Source organism: Eptatretus burgeri, chromosome 4 (genome assembly GCF_056783735.1).
Source record: "Eptatretus burgeri isolate ZD-2024b chromosome 4, Ebu_testis_v1, whole genome shotgun sequence".
Classification (NCBI taxonomy): Eukaryota; Metazoa; Chordata; class Myxini; order Myxiniformes; family Myxinidae; genus Eptatretus; species Eptatretus burgeri.
The window spans coordinates 12,300,594-12,314,851 of record NC_140964.1 but is presented as its reverse complement, the minus strand read 5'-3'; positions in this window follow the sequence as shown (position 1 = coordinate 12,314,851).

The following is a 14,258-nucleotide window of genomic DNA, read 5'->3' as shown; positions in this document are numbered from 1 at the left end:
GTGGGCTTGGGGATGATGGGGAGGTTAACCTGGGGGTAGACAAGACCATGATTATGGGTGGAGGGGTGATCTGAGATGGTGGTGAACAGCTGTCTCAAATGCCTGGAGGGGATAATGAGATTGAAGAGAAGGTGGAAATTGATTCAACAGGTGGGAAAAGAGAGGAACAAACGAGTGGAGATGAGCAGTGATTCTGGATTTTGGGAGTTTCACCAGAAGTAGGTTGCTGGTGAACCACATGAGCCCTGAAGAAACCTGGGGAAGGGGGGAAAAGCAGGAAAAGAGCAGAGGGTGCAAGATCAGAAAGCAGGCGGTGGAAGACAGAAAAACCACTGACCTGCCTGCGGTGGGAAAGTGATAGACCCATAGACTCAGCTTCATTGCGGGAGTTTCCAATGATCTTGAAGACCTTGGTTTCCACTGCGTCACGCTGAGCAACGTGTGAAGTCGGGACGCCAGCCCAGAGTGGAGAGCAGTACTCCATCAAGCTGCAGATGAAGGCCTTTTAGGTCTATGGGAGTTCAGGTGTGCCAAGGAAGGACTTTGTATGATGAAAAATTCCCAGTAGGCAACCGGCTTTGGAGGCCAACTTTGAAAAGTGGCTTGTCAAAGAAAGATCATGCTGATAGTGAGACTCAAGTGTTTGAGTGAATGAACATCCTGATGAGGATTGTGAAGAAAGTATATGGCAGCTGTTTTCCATATGGTCCTTCCGGAGAGAGAGATAGTGAGAGTGAGAGATTTGTCAGGATTGAAAGACATATTCCAAGTGTTTGACCGGCTTGTGATTTTATCAAGGTCTGAAGAGAGGGAAGAGGCTGCTGCCTGCCTATCTGAAGGATGAGGTATGTCACGGGAGAGGTTGGAGTCATCAGCAAATAGATAAAGTGGATTTTCCAGAGAGTCGGAGAGATTATTGATTAAGATTAGCAATAGGACTGGACCCAGAACACTGTCTTGTGGCCTTTTTTTAATAAGTTTTTTTTGTATACCATGTTTTTTTCATAGTTTTTTTCATAGTATACCAGTCACGGCCCCCTTCACCGCCATCCCGCTGGTTAATGATTTTCGTTGCACCACATGAAGTTATTTTTGTTGCACTCAATGAATCCAGCTCAATGAAGCTGGTTAATTTCGGCACATTCCTTAATCCTTTCTTCACCTAATATAATTATCTTAACAGTTGGTAAAGTGGCAATTTCACATTTTCGTGTGTATATATGGAAGAGGGACCATATCCTTGCTTGCTTAAAATAAATCGGTTTGCTTAAAGTAAGTAGCTCTGCCTCATTATAAGAATCGTTAATTCCTCACGAATTTTCAGATTTTACTATATATTTCTACACTTATTTATGTAGTCTACGAGATCCGTGCCTCAAAGCTAGAATTGATTATATACTTTCACAAGAAAAAGAGCAATCAGAGATTGCAGACCCTCACCAGGACTTGTTTTGTGTGGTGTTTGTGCACTGGTATGTTACATAATTAATGAGACATAACTAGAACTGCCACTTCATAACTGCTGGCAGTGATGACCGCGTCCCAAGATGTCCCGCTTTGATGCAACCCCGCTTTGATCGGACACCTGACCCTGACCCATAACGTTTTTTATTATTATTATTCAATTTAATTTAGAATGGGATTAAAATATATTCATTTCAAATAAAATGGAAGACCAAATAGGAACAGTCCTGCGTTGGAATAATCAGAAGGAACCCCAATAAGCAAAAGCAAAGATTAAGTCATCAGGAGGAACCTGGATAGGATTTGCAATTCAGCTGCTACTCCTCTACCCTCAAACCCATACAGGCACAGCCAAGTGAGCCATATTCAAAAAAAGAAAAATAAATAAAAAATTTAAAAATAACCAAGATCTAAATAAATAAATAATTCTGGCTGCCAGACCATGCGGCTAATGAAGTTGAAATTTTAAACATGTATTCCCCATCACTACTCGATCGTAATTGTGAAGTTTTATCGTCGATTGATTAAGCGCTTCCAGAGAAAACATTATTTAGTATTTTTCTTCAATCCAATATGGCTGACAAACAATGTGACCTATCAATTATTCCTGAACAAACTTGTACACCCATGGCTTGGGGAACATTTGTGTAAAGTTTCCCCTTGATCCGTCCAGCCGTTCTGGAGAGGATTTTTAAAGATTCATTCTTCAAAAAATCATAGCTGCCAAACCATGTGACCTATAGACGAGACGTATTTCTGAGAAATGTGTATCCGAGAAGCATTTTTTAGTAAAAGTTGGGAACATGACTTTTTAACATAATTAAGGTATGCTGAATTCGACTAGCCCTGTTCCCAAGCTGAATTTTGAGTTTTTGACCATCTAATGAGCATAAGCAAAATGGCTGCCAAATTGACAATTTTGGGCACTTTCTTGGGACAGGCACTTCTTTACCATTTAAATAAATGCACATTGTTCACATGTACGCATCTTAGGAATGTCCCTTGAGCAATAGATCAAAGCTACAGACTACTAAAATTCGTAACATGCCAAAAATCTATTATTATGCTAATTAGCTACCGCCATTACCAAAAAATCTATTTTCTGCTCTAACTTTGTTACAATGCATGCGAACCTGGCAAATGAGATGTCGAGACCTACTTTTTGAGGGTCAAGAAAAATGATTAAGACACGTTTGAAGCATTTTAATTCACGTTTGCATGGTTACTGATGTTTATTAATAAAATGTAGAAGTTAAAGTTGCTAGTCTGTAATCATAAAAATTAAACAAATTTCTATCATGCTGCTTCGTGAACAAATTTCAGTCAGCATAAACAGTTTTCAGGAATGCCTAACATATTTTAGGCAAATCACATTGTATTCATGCAAAGAGTCTGATCATCAATCTGTTGCTGGTATGCACACATTGATGTGCATCGTAATCCTGAATTCCGGTATGTGCAGCGTCGAGTCTTGCATTGTTTCCGACATGCACAGGCTACCATCTCGAGGAAACTGTCTGGAATGGGACTCAATGCCAACAATATGGGTTGCAGTCCTGATTCCCCAAGTCTCCATCCCATTTCAGAGGGCGCAGGGAGCTCAGGTGTGGGGCAGTGGGAATTTCTCCACATCATCGCTTGGTAGTGTACTCTCATCAAATGGAAACGGAGCGCATCACTTGTTGGAGCCATTGACTTCTGGTTTCCCTGTCTTGGAGAACAATAAATGCCGTGCTGCATCAACAGAGTCTGTTGTGTGCACATTGTATATTCTGCAGACAAAGGTTTCTGAGGATTTGATGGTTTCCTCTGTGAGTTCACCAATGCCCAAGTTCTTCAGCAATTCATGTTGCTCTTCAAAGACCTTCCATGATGATCGTTTGGTGTGATTCGCGATGTAGGAGGTGTCACACCCAGTGAATGCGTGATATGCTAGCAAGGATTCTGCTAAGCCTCTTGGTAGTTTGTTGAAAACTGCATTAATGGGTATATACCGCCGTTTCTTAGATGTGCCCGACATCATCCAGAGATGCTCGCATTGCAAATGTCGAAAGTGGGATACCAGAAGTGGGATACCAGAACATCAGTGTCCCTGGAAGGCACAACAACTGTATTAAACTAGCTGTGGACGGCATGCAGCACCAATCTTGTGTCCACTTCTTCATGTGTGGATTTCAGAGGTGTCAAAACAGTTGTACCTTTTGATGACTTGACCTTCCTCTCTAAATCCCCCGGCAACGACAATTTCTTTTATCCTTAGGCGCCTGCGAACACAGTTCCTCAGAAAAGAAATGTGCTAGATCTGCTTTATTATCAGCTAGTGACAGAAAATTTGACCAGTTCTTTGGAAGAGGTACATCACGACCTTCCACAAGCCATCTGATTGGCCGTGCTGCTTTACTGCACTGCTTTCTGGTTGTAGCCTTGATTGTTTCTTCCCTGTATCTGTCGAACACAATATCAATTCTTTGATATTTGGAACCTGCTTTCAGCACAGTTTTCACGTACGTGTCGGCCAGATCTCCAAAGGTTACAGCATCATCAGGCTTTCCAAGAGCTACTACCAATGCTTGTCCATCAATGATAAGGCAAGTTGATGTGTCATGAATTTGAATTGTCTCAGGACAGTCTATGACTTCTGTTAACACGTTAGCAGGTAACGACTTGTTTCCAATGCGTAGTGTACCATTCATTTCGGCAAGGGATACAGGGACCGAAAGAAGCTCATGTTTGAGTACAGATGGCAAATGAACTGGCCGACCCAACAGTAATTGAAGTGGACATAGCACATTCTGTGCCACACAAGAGATACGGCTGTGGCAGAATCTAATGCATTCTCAAGACGATCAAGTAAGTCTATATTTTTGGAGTCACTCAGCTTCTTTCTGCTGCAGGCTGCATTCCTGAGTGTTGTGAGTCCATGTTCAGTTGCTTCACTCAGGTTTTTTTCTGGCTTTATGCATTTGGCAGAAAATGCACAGGCTGTAGTCTACAGGTGACGGCCTCTTCAAGCTAATCACGGGATCCATTGTAGCCTGGAAACAAGAATGAATCATTTGTATAGGCCTACACAAGCCCTTAACAACTTAACAGTTAACTTAACAACTTAACAGTTGTTCACAATTAAAATAGATTAGCATTGTGCTGGTCTAGTAGTGCCTGTCCCAAGAAAGTGCCCAAAATTGTCAATTTGGCAGCCATTTTTTTAATGCTAATTAGATGGTCAAAAACTCAAAATTCAGCTTGGGAGCAGGGCGAGTCGAATTCACCATACCTTAATTATGTTAAAAAGTCATGTTCCCAACTTTGAATAATAAATGCTCTCGAGCCTTATACAGGGCCCTTTTCGAGAAATAATTATAGTCTACTATGACATCACAGAATGAGAACATTTCGTTCCTCGTGGATAGGCCTGGCCTTTTTCATTTTTTTTCCTTTGTGTGATTTCGGAGATACAGAGGTCAAGTTTTTCCTTTTTTTTCCAACATGGCTGCCACATCACGTGATGTATGACGTCATAATTATCAATAAAACATTCGGCATGAGCAGTCGCTCCTGTGGTGAAAATTTTGTCTCAATTCAACAAGCGGTTGCGTAGAAAAAAACACTAAGGTTCTGTGCAGACAAACAAACAAACAAACAGACAGACAGATAAACGGACCCAAATGCAATACCTTGTCCTTTGTCGAGGGTATTGTGTCCGTGACAGTCTATGATTATGGAAAATGACATGATTATGCATGAAATTGCTCCAAGATCCTAATTTGAAAACTATCGCACTGACAAAAGCGACGTATCCAGCGATTTGTACGCATGAAGATCAGGCATTCCATGATATTAGTGAGGAAACTAAAACAAATTGAGCGCTTTATCATGAAAGAATCGTTGTGGCCTATTCCAAGTCAAGGCATTGTTGAGCAGGCCGAACAAAATGGTGGCTTAAGAACCCAGCGAGCTGACAAAGGGCAAACCAAGGTTGAATAGATTGTTTAATGTCCTTTTAAACCCTTGCAGCAAATGCACGTAACACTTTCCCATGTGCTTTCTGCCTAATTCCTCACCTGCCCTCACCTGTACAGGTGGTTTTGCACCATACATTCTTATCCCGAGCTATGCTGTCTGTCGTGACTCGTTAATTTTCCTTTGATTTTGCTAACAGCGGTAATCAGGCCGTAATAAGAAAGAAACTCTTGTGAATATTGTTGGCCAATCCGTGGAGCCCTTTCAGAGAGCCAATGGATATCGCGGATCCTAATAGGTCGGCGAGTTCGTCTCATGACAGGTTTATCTCTCGGTGCCCTTTCCCTGCAGGACTTTTTCGTTTATTACCCCCACCCCTCCCCCTTCCACACAACAATAAACGACTATTTGATTAATTATAATTCCTTATAGTCCATTTACTGTGTAAAATCGCATTAATATAATTAATTAACAAAGGTGTTAGATTATTTGTACTGTGAAGTAATTAGAACAAGTTAGATTTGTTGATTAAAGCATCACCATTCATGTAGTGTCGGCTCATTGAGTTATGTGCTCGTTTCAATGGGGTGGAATACTGAATACTGCTTTTAGTACCCTCTCCAGAGTAAAAGGTATTGCATTTGTGTCTGTTTGTTGTTTGCAAAATCGAAGATTTTTCAAGTATATTGGTCAGTCGATTTTGTTGTTTGTCTGTCTGTCTGTCTGTCCGTCTGCAAGACTCGAGGATGTGAGACGATGTGTTCAACAGAAACAAGAGAAGTCTAAATGATACGCAGACAAGCGTCAGGGAGCGAAACCTTCCACCTTCCAATGTGGTTCCTACGTGCGAGTTCGGAAACCTGGACTCCACCAGATAGGACAAGACAAGTTTACCCAACCCCTCAAGATCAGTGAACAGAGAGGTCCTGCTACCTGCAGACTCTGATGGGAAAGTATGGATTGCAATTTCTCTCGCACCTGCAACTGAGACCTCAAATGGACTTTCTGCTAGAAGTACGACAGGTTCTCAGGAATATAATATAGGGCACATAGCCCTGCCCAACAAATGCCTCCACAAGTTTTACCCCAGGTGTTCGTCGTGGGATGAGATATCGACGAGCCCCTGAATGGACCAAGGACTTTGTCATGTGACATGCTTGCTATTTTTTTTTTTGGGGGGGGGGGGGAAGGGTTCATCACCAGTTATTATTTTCACGAAAAGAGGAATATGTGGTATTGGGAGTTACATGGATGTTGATGAATGCATGACAATTACATGCTTATATTACTATGTTCTTTTTTTTTTCATTATTAGTTGATATTTTCATGAATAAATGAATATGTGCTATAATTTAAAACTGATCTTCACGAAACTAAACCACATGGTAGAGTTTGGCATAAGCAAGAAGCCTATTGTTTTTGAGGTCAAAAGGTCAAAAGGTCAACGCAGGCCAAAGGTCAACCAACATCTTCGGTGTGATTTCTAAAACGCTCAATTTTCATCCGATTGACTTGAAATTTGAAGAGGATTTATATTTAAGGTCATTGAATTCAACTAGCCAATTATGTTTGAAGTCAACATCGACCTAAAGGTCAACATAGACCAAAGGTCAATAACTTAGGTGAGATTTCTAAATTCCTCAAATTTCATCCGAATGACTTGAAATTTGAAGAATATTTAGATTTCCTGTCAATGAATTCAACCAGCCATTTATTTTTGAGGTCAACATCGATCAAAAGGTCAACATAGGCACAAGGTCAACAACTAAGTTGGTATTTCTAAAATCCTACATTTTCATCCAATTGACTTGAAATTTGAAGAGGATATATATTTCATGTCACTGAATTGAACCACCAATTATATTTGAGGTCAAAATAAACCAAAAGGTCAACATAGGCCAAAGGTCAACAATTAGGTGAGATTTCTAAAATCCTCACTTTTCATGCAATTGACTTGAAATTTGAAGAGGATTTGATTATCAAGTCACTGAACTCAACCACAAATTATTTTTGAGGTCAACATAAACCAAAAGGTCAACAGAGGCCAAAAGTCAATAACTTGGGTGAGATTTCTAAAATCCTTAATTTTCATCCAAATGACTTGAAATTTGAAGAGGATTTGCATATCACGTCACTGAATTCAACTGGCCTATTATTGTTGAGGTCAACATAAGTCGAAAGGTCAACATAGGCCGAATTGCTAAAATTGTCAATTTTCATCCGATTGACTTGAAATTTGAAGAGGATTTGCATATTTGGTCAGTGAATTCAACCACCAATTATTTTTGAGGTCCAATTTGTTTTATGGATTTTGCAAATATCGTGCTCTGCATGATGGCATCATCTTGGTTGTTTGTTTGTTTGTTTGTCTGGATGACTGCACAGAACATGAGTGTTTTGCTCTGCAACCACTTGTCAGATTGAGACAAAATTTTCAGCAGAGAAGCAAATAGTCATGTAGAATGTTTTAATGATAATTATGATGTCATATGTCACGTGGTGTGGCAGCCATGGTGGAAAAAGGAAAATTTTTGGACCTCTGTACCTCTGAAACCACACAAAGGAAATAATTGAAACTTCGCACATGGCAACTACTCAACATGGAGAATAAGTGTGATTTTTTTTGTGATTTCATAAGTGCCTTCGTTATGACGTCATAGTTGCAGACATAGAATGCTACATCCGATCAGTATGACATTTTTGATGGTCATCTCTGGATAAATTGGTCCACAGAAAAAAAAGTAATGATGTCATCGGTTGCGTGGTTCGGCAGCCAAAAAAAAAAAAATGCTCTTCTCTGAAACGGCTGAACAGATCGAGTTGAAAGTTTACAAGTATGATCGCCTATCCATGAGGAACAAAACGTTCACACATATGACGTCATAGATCACATGGTTTGGCAGCTACATTGAATATACCCTAAAACCTATGAGAAAAAAAACTCCAGAACGGCTGGACAGATCAAGAGAAAACTTCACACAAATGTTCTCCAAGCCTTGGGGATACAAGGGAATTCACAAATAATTAAGAGGTCACGGTTTGACAACCATATTGGATTGAGCGAAAATCGTATAAAAATCTTTTCTCTTGATCCACATAATCAATCGGTGTGAAACTTCAAAATTATGATCTAGTCATGATGGAGAATATATGTTTTAAACTTCAACCTGATTGGATTAATGGTGTGGCAGCCAGGATTATTTAATTTTTTGAGCTGGGTTCTTTTTTATTTGGTTTTGTTTTTTGAATAAGGCTTACTTGGCTGTGCCTGGATGGGTTTAGGGTAGAGGAGTATCAGCTGAAACTGAAATGAATTTTAATCCCATTCTGAATTCAATTTAATAATAATAAACGGCATGGGTCAGGGTCAAGTGCCCGATCAAAACGGTGTTGCATCAAAGTGGGACATCTTGGTACTTGGTCATCACTGCCAGCAGTTATAAAGTGGCAGTTCTCATTATGTCTCTTATTCATTACAAACCCTCGAGGGTTTCAATTCCTAACCAGTACCAGTACACAAACATACTAGTACACAAACATCACACAAAACTACATACACTCCACACAAAACAAGTCCTGGCGGGGGTCTGCAATATCCGATTGCTCTTTTTCTTGTTTGTGCATTACATTAATTTGTACATTTCATTTGTATAAGTGAATAATCGAGATCATTTCAACCTCAAATAACTACTTTTCAAACGAAATATTAGGTTGAATCGATGCCTGAATACCAGCGTCAAAGTAACGTTCAGAATCAATCGGATTTGCAAATGGAATTGACGTTGAAATCCAACATTAACAATCGACGTCAATTACATTTGCAAATCCGATGACGATTCAACGTGGACATCCGAGGTTGATTCAAAGTGGTTTTGATGTATTTTTGGTGAGACAATGGTCATTTTGAGTTCACAATTGGTGTCTGCGGTGTCCTTGAGACATTTATAGGCAATAATGCGTTTTATGCACAAATATTGCTGTTTTTGAGCTTTTATAGAAATACCATTGTCATATACAATTAATGGTGCATTTTTTTATTGTTGCTGTTCCCACGTGTGAGCCACGTATACCAATTTCCACCACACAAGCAACTGTGATGCAATTCTCAAAGACTGCAGGCGAAAGGTCAGTACCTCGAGGGTTTGTCGATGTCCTTATACGAACGTCGCCCTCGTTTCAAAACCTCGTCGACTATCCACGTCGTCAGTCATTACGTAGACCTGGCTGTAATTACGTGCTTTTCATTGCAACGTGCAGTGAACACTGTGGATGTGCAGTGGCATGATTGGAAAAAAGTGCCATTTCTGCACAAATTTCGCACAAAAACCACCTTTGCTGGGAAATCAATGAAGCAGAACTTACATTTTGCAAGATAGGGCACTAGTTTTATTAAACGACTACTCGAATTTCCTGGTTTTCCAGGAATAATTGCACGTACAAAGAATATAATGATCTGAGACCATGGACTCGGATTCTATTATTTGTCCTTTCTGAGTCCCCCCTTGGAGCCAATTCGTCGAACAATGGGCGGCTTTAAGGAGTTACATCACGGGACATTTTGGCACTAGTCACGTGCCAATGTGCCGTTGCTAGGAAACGGAGCTGACATGAGTGTCTCTGTTAGAATGAGAAAGGGAGGGGTGGAGAATGAGCGTTTCGAGCAAGGTGTCAGCGTGTGCTTGGTTTGGAGGGGGGAGGGGGCGTTCCCCAGATATAAATGAGTTTCACTGAATTTCAAACAGTCTGAATTTTGATAACAGAGCCGATGGTGAAGGTGGTAATTTGTCCCAAATGTGTCATTTGACTGCTTTTCCTTTGATATCATTTCAAAAAAGAAGAGGTGTGATGGATTTTCTGGGAGGAACTGGAGTTTGAAGGGAGGGGGGGTTGAAATGGATAATAACAAGCTCGAATGAGCTAAGATCCTCGTCCTCTTAATGATGACGTCATAAAAACGAATATGACATCATTGTGATGTATCATATGTGCGGAAATTCATCTCTGCTAATGCCCTGTTCGATTCCCGCAAACAGAATTCAAAAAGCTTGCCTAGTTTCGGAGATAATTTTTAGGCGATTTCCATTAGCCTATTTCCATATTTTGATTTCCATATTTTGACGTCATAACTTTTTTGGGGGGAGGAATTTTCAAAATCGGAGATCGTTACTGTCTGCGCTGGGTATTTTTACATATATACGCCAAGTTTCAGGAAGTTTCGATGAAAACTGTAGGCTGTGAAACAAATGAAACAAAAAACAAAAAATGGCCAAAAAATAGGAATGACGTCATAAAATTGATATGACGTCATTGTGATGTATCATATGTGCGGTAATTGATCTCTGCTAATGCCCTGTTCGATTCCCACAAACAGAAGTCAAAAAGCTTCCCGAGTTTCGGAGATAATTTTTTAGGCGATTTCCATTAGCGGAGATATTTTGACGTCATAACTTTTTTTTCTAGGAATTTTCAAAATCGGAGATGGTTACTCTCTGCGCAGGGTATTTTCACATATATACGCCAAGCTTCAGGAAGTTTTGATGAAAACCGTAGGCTGTGAAACAAAAAAGTCCACAAGAACAACAACGTGAGTAAGACTTTAACATCCTCCACGAGGATCCAAAAATGAATACCATAAAACTTGTTTACAAATTTGTAATTTTTATAAAAATTGCTCAGTCGTGGAATTGATTGATGCACAAACAGATTGCTGATGTATGTGTAGGTGAATAGCCGAGAGCGTGCTCGTCGATGTGAGTCACACGTGTCGCATGACGAAACGAAGCTACTGTCTCGCTTTGACATTTGTCTTGTTATTTTCACTTGAAAAAGACCCACACGATACTGATTACTGTCAAAGTCCTTTCCACACGACTCGAGGCATTCGCATAACACTGCAAATTGAGACAAGTGAGACCATTCTACAAACTTTTCTGATTGATCCAGTAATGAGACGTGGCTGGTTCAGCGAGCTCAGGTTTTCTATACGACCGCACGTGTCCTGTCTGATGTGTCGCAAAAATATGCACATTTCGCAGCATAAATGAATCCATACCCTGAGAAGATATGCCAACGTTTCACTCTTTATTCGCGTTCGTAAACAATTTTTATATTTTACAGGTGGGCTTTAATAATGTACCTATTGTGAATATGACGGCCATTTAAAAGGTTCTCAGACCAGGATTATTCACAATCTCCGAAGACGTGCCAACATTTACAAATATCATTACAAATGAACAGGAAACAAACATACATACAGTATATGTGGGAAAATTATACACCCAGACTGGGAGTTGAACCCAGGTCTTCTGGTAGAATCAAACCCATGCTCTACCAGCTGAACTACATTCACTATTTTAGTGGGAACTGACATGCCTAAGATAATGCACATGGGATTAAACCAGGCAGTCACTTTTACTCATGAGTGAACCTCGCTTTGTGCTGTGGTGCAATCTCGCACCATGCCAGTTGATTTTTCATTTATTTTCATTTATTTATATTTTCTTCACGGATGCTTTCCGACAGTTCTGTGGTTTTTCCCAATGTATCGACTTCGATGGTCCATCGACACGCAACATTTCAGCTTTCCACGTCACCCGGAAGGTACCGACCTTTAATATCAGTCAGTGAGTCAGTCAGTGAATCAGTGGTTAAAATGAGGTTTATATTTTAGATATATGATGATAGATGGCATGTGGGGATTCAAAGTTCTCTCCAATATTAAATATCATCGAGACCTCAAACTGTGTGTCCAATTGCATTGATGTTCATTTGTCATGTTCGAAAGCGAGGAAACTTGCAGCTAATAGCAATTCGAGATTTTTTTAAAATATAGTTTTGGGTTATTAACTATGAGGCCATGATTTTGTTCAGTGCATTCATGATGCGGTATTGGAGGGAGTCTTTTAAAGTTAATGTGTGCATCATGGTATCGGAGGTTGGGTGGGAGGGCAGGGAAAGATTGACAAATTTTAAATTTATTTAGAAAAGCATAACAAATGAAATAGATGATCGAAGAGAGAAAGAAGAAGTGGTGTTGGAGTGTGGGAGGAGTGGGAAGTGAAGAGGTAGATTGTTGAAAAGGAATCAAAGTCAAAGGAGGTAAAGGGAATGTTAGGAACATGGGAGGGCAAATTACAAAGAAAATTTCAACAATGTTTCAATACATCTCAAGTAGATGCCACCTTGCTGGATCGTCTCTTTCAAAGAAGCGGTGGAAATTTGCCCAGTCATTGTTCCTACCTGGATAAATCTGGTAATCTTCACTGAATCTCTCTGTAACATTATTTGTTTAATCAATGTCAACCTCAGATATGGCATTGAAGACCTTCCTTAACTATGTCATTTCTTTGTTGTGAAGCAAATGTGATGCTCTAAAGTTTGGATTGTGTTGGTTTCGCATGAAACCATCAGTGGGAGGAACATCACCAAACGGAGGGCTCTCAGCCATGGCATACCCAGGGATTAAGTGAGCCTGCCGTTTCCGGCCACAAAAACCTCTCTTTCTCATCATTATTCGCTGTGTCCTGATGGAACAAAATAACGTAGTGATCAAACTCTAGTTCTGCTGCTTTTGGCATTTCCGTCCCATCGATTCTGAGATTGGAAGTTGTAATCATTGGATTACACTGTCAGAGTTCAGCTCCTTAAGTAAGTTTGTTCTGTGACTATTAAAATCACTTACCGTTATGAAATGCCTTTATTTTAATTTTAAAACTTTCATTGGGACTTATGCAAGAGATAATAAAATATCACAAACCAAACAATACTGAATGACAAATGAAGTTGGACTTTTAGTCACACAGTATCCAATGTCAGGGTACTTACTGGTCATATTCACAGCTACTAATACTTAATCAGGGTACTGGTCATATTCACAGCTACTAATACTTAATCAAGGTACTGGTCATATTCACAGCTACTAATACTTAATCAGGGTACTGGTCATATTCACAGCTACTAATACTTAATCAGGGTACTGGTCATATTCACAGCTACTAATACTTAATCAAGGTACTGGTCATATTCACAGCTACTAATACTTAATCAAGGTACTGGTCATATTCACAGCTACTAATACATAATCAGGGTACTGGTCATATTCACAGCTACTAATACTTAATCAGTGTGCTGGTCATATTCACAGCTACTAATACTTAATCAAGGTACTGGTCATATTCACAGCTACTAATACTTAATCAGGGTACTGGTCATATTCACAGCTACTAATACTTAATCAGTGTGCTGGTCATATTCACAGCTACTAATACTTAATCAAGGTACTGGTCATATTCACAGCTACTAATACTTAATCAGGGTGCTGGTCATATTCACAGCTACTAATACTTAATCAAGGTACTGGTCATATTTACAGCTACTAATGTTTCATGCACAAACATTATTAGCCCCCTGTTGGACTTGGTCCAAAATGGGGGCTTATGGATTGGGTCTTGTCTGTCCGTGTGTTCGTCCGCAGCCATATCTCGGACATGCATGGACCGATTTTATTCGACTTGGCACAAAGACAATAAATGATGGTACGCATTTGCACATCATTTTGTTTCGCGATTCCATCAAAGATGGCTGACTGGTGGCCATTCTTGCTGTAAAAACCCGATGTTAAACACGTCCTCAACAATTTCTCAGACATGCATTTACCAATCTTTTTCAAACTTGGCACACAGATAAGGAATAATCGCTTACATAAGCGTGTCATTTTCTTTTGAGATCAGATTCAAGATGGTCGACTGGCAGACATTTTGTTACTTAAACGTCTTCCCAACCATTTTTTGAACATGCATGGTCTTATTTTGTTCAAACTTCACACAAACATTCCC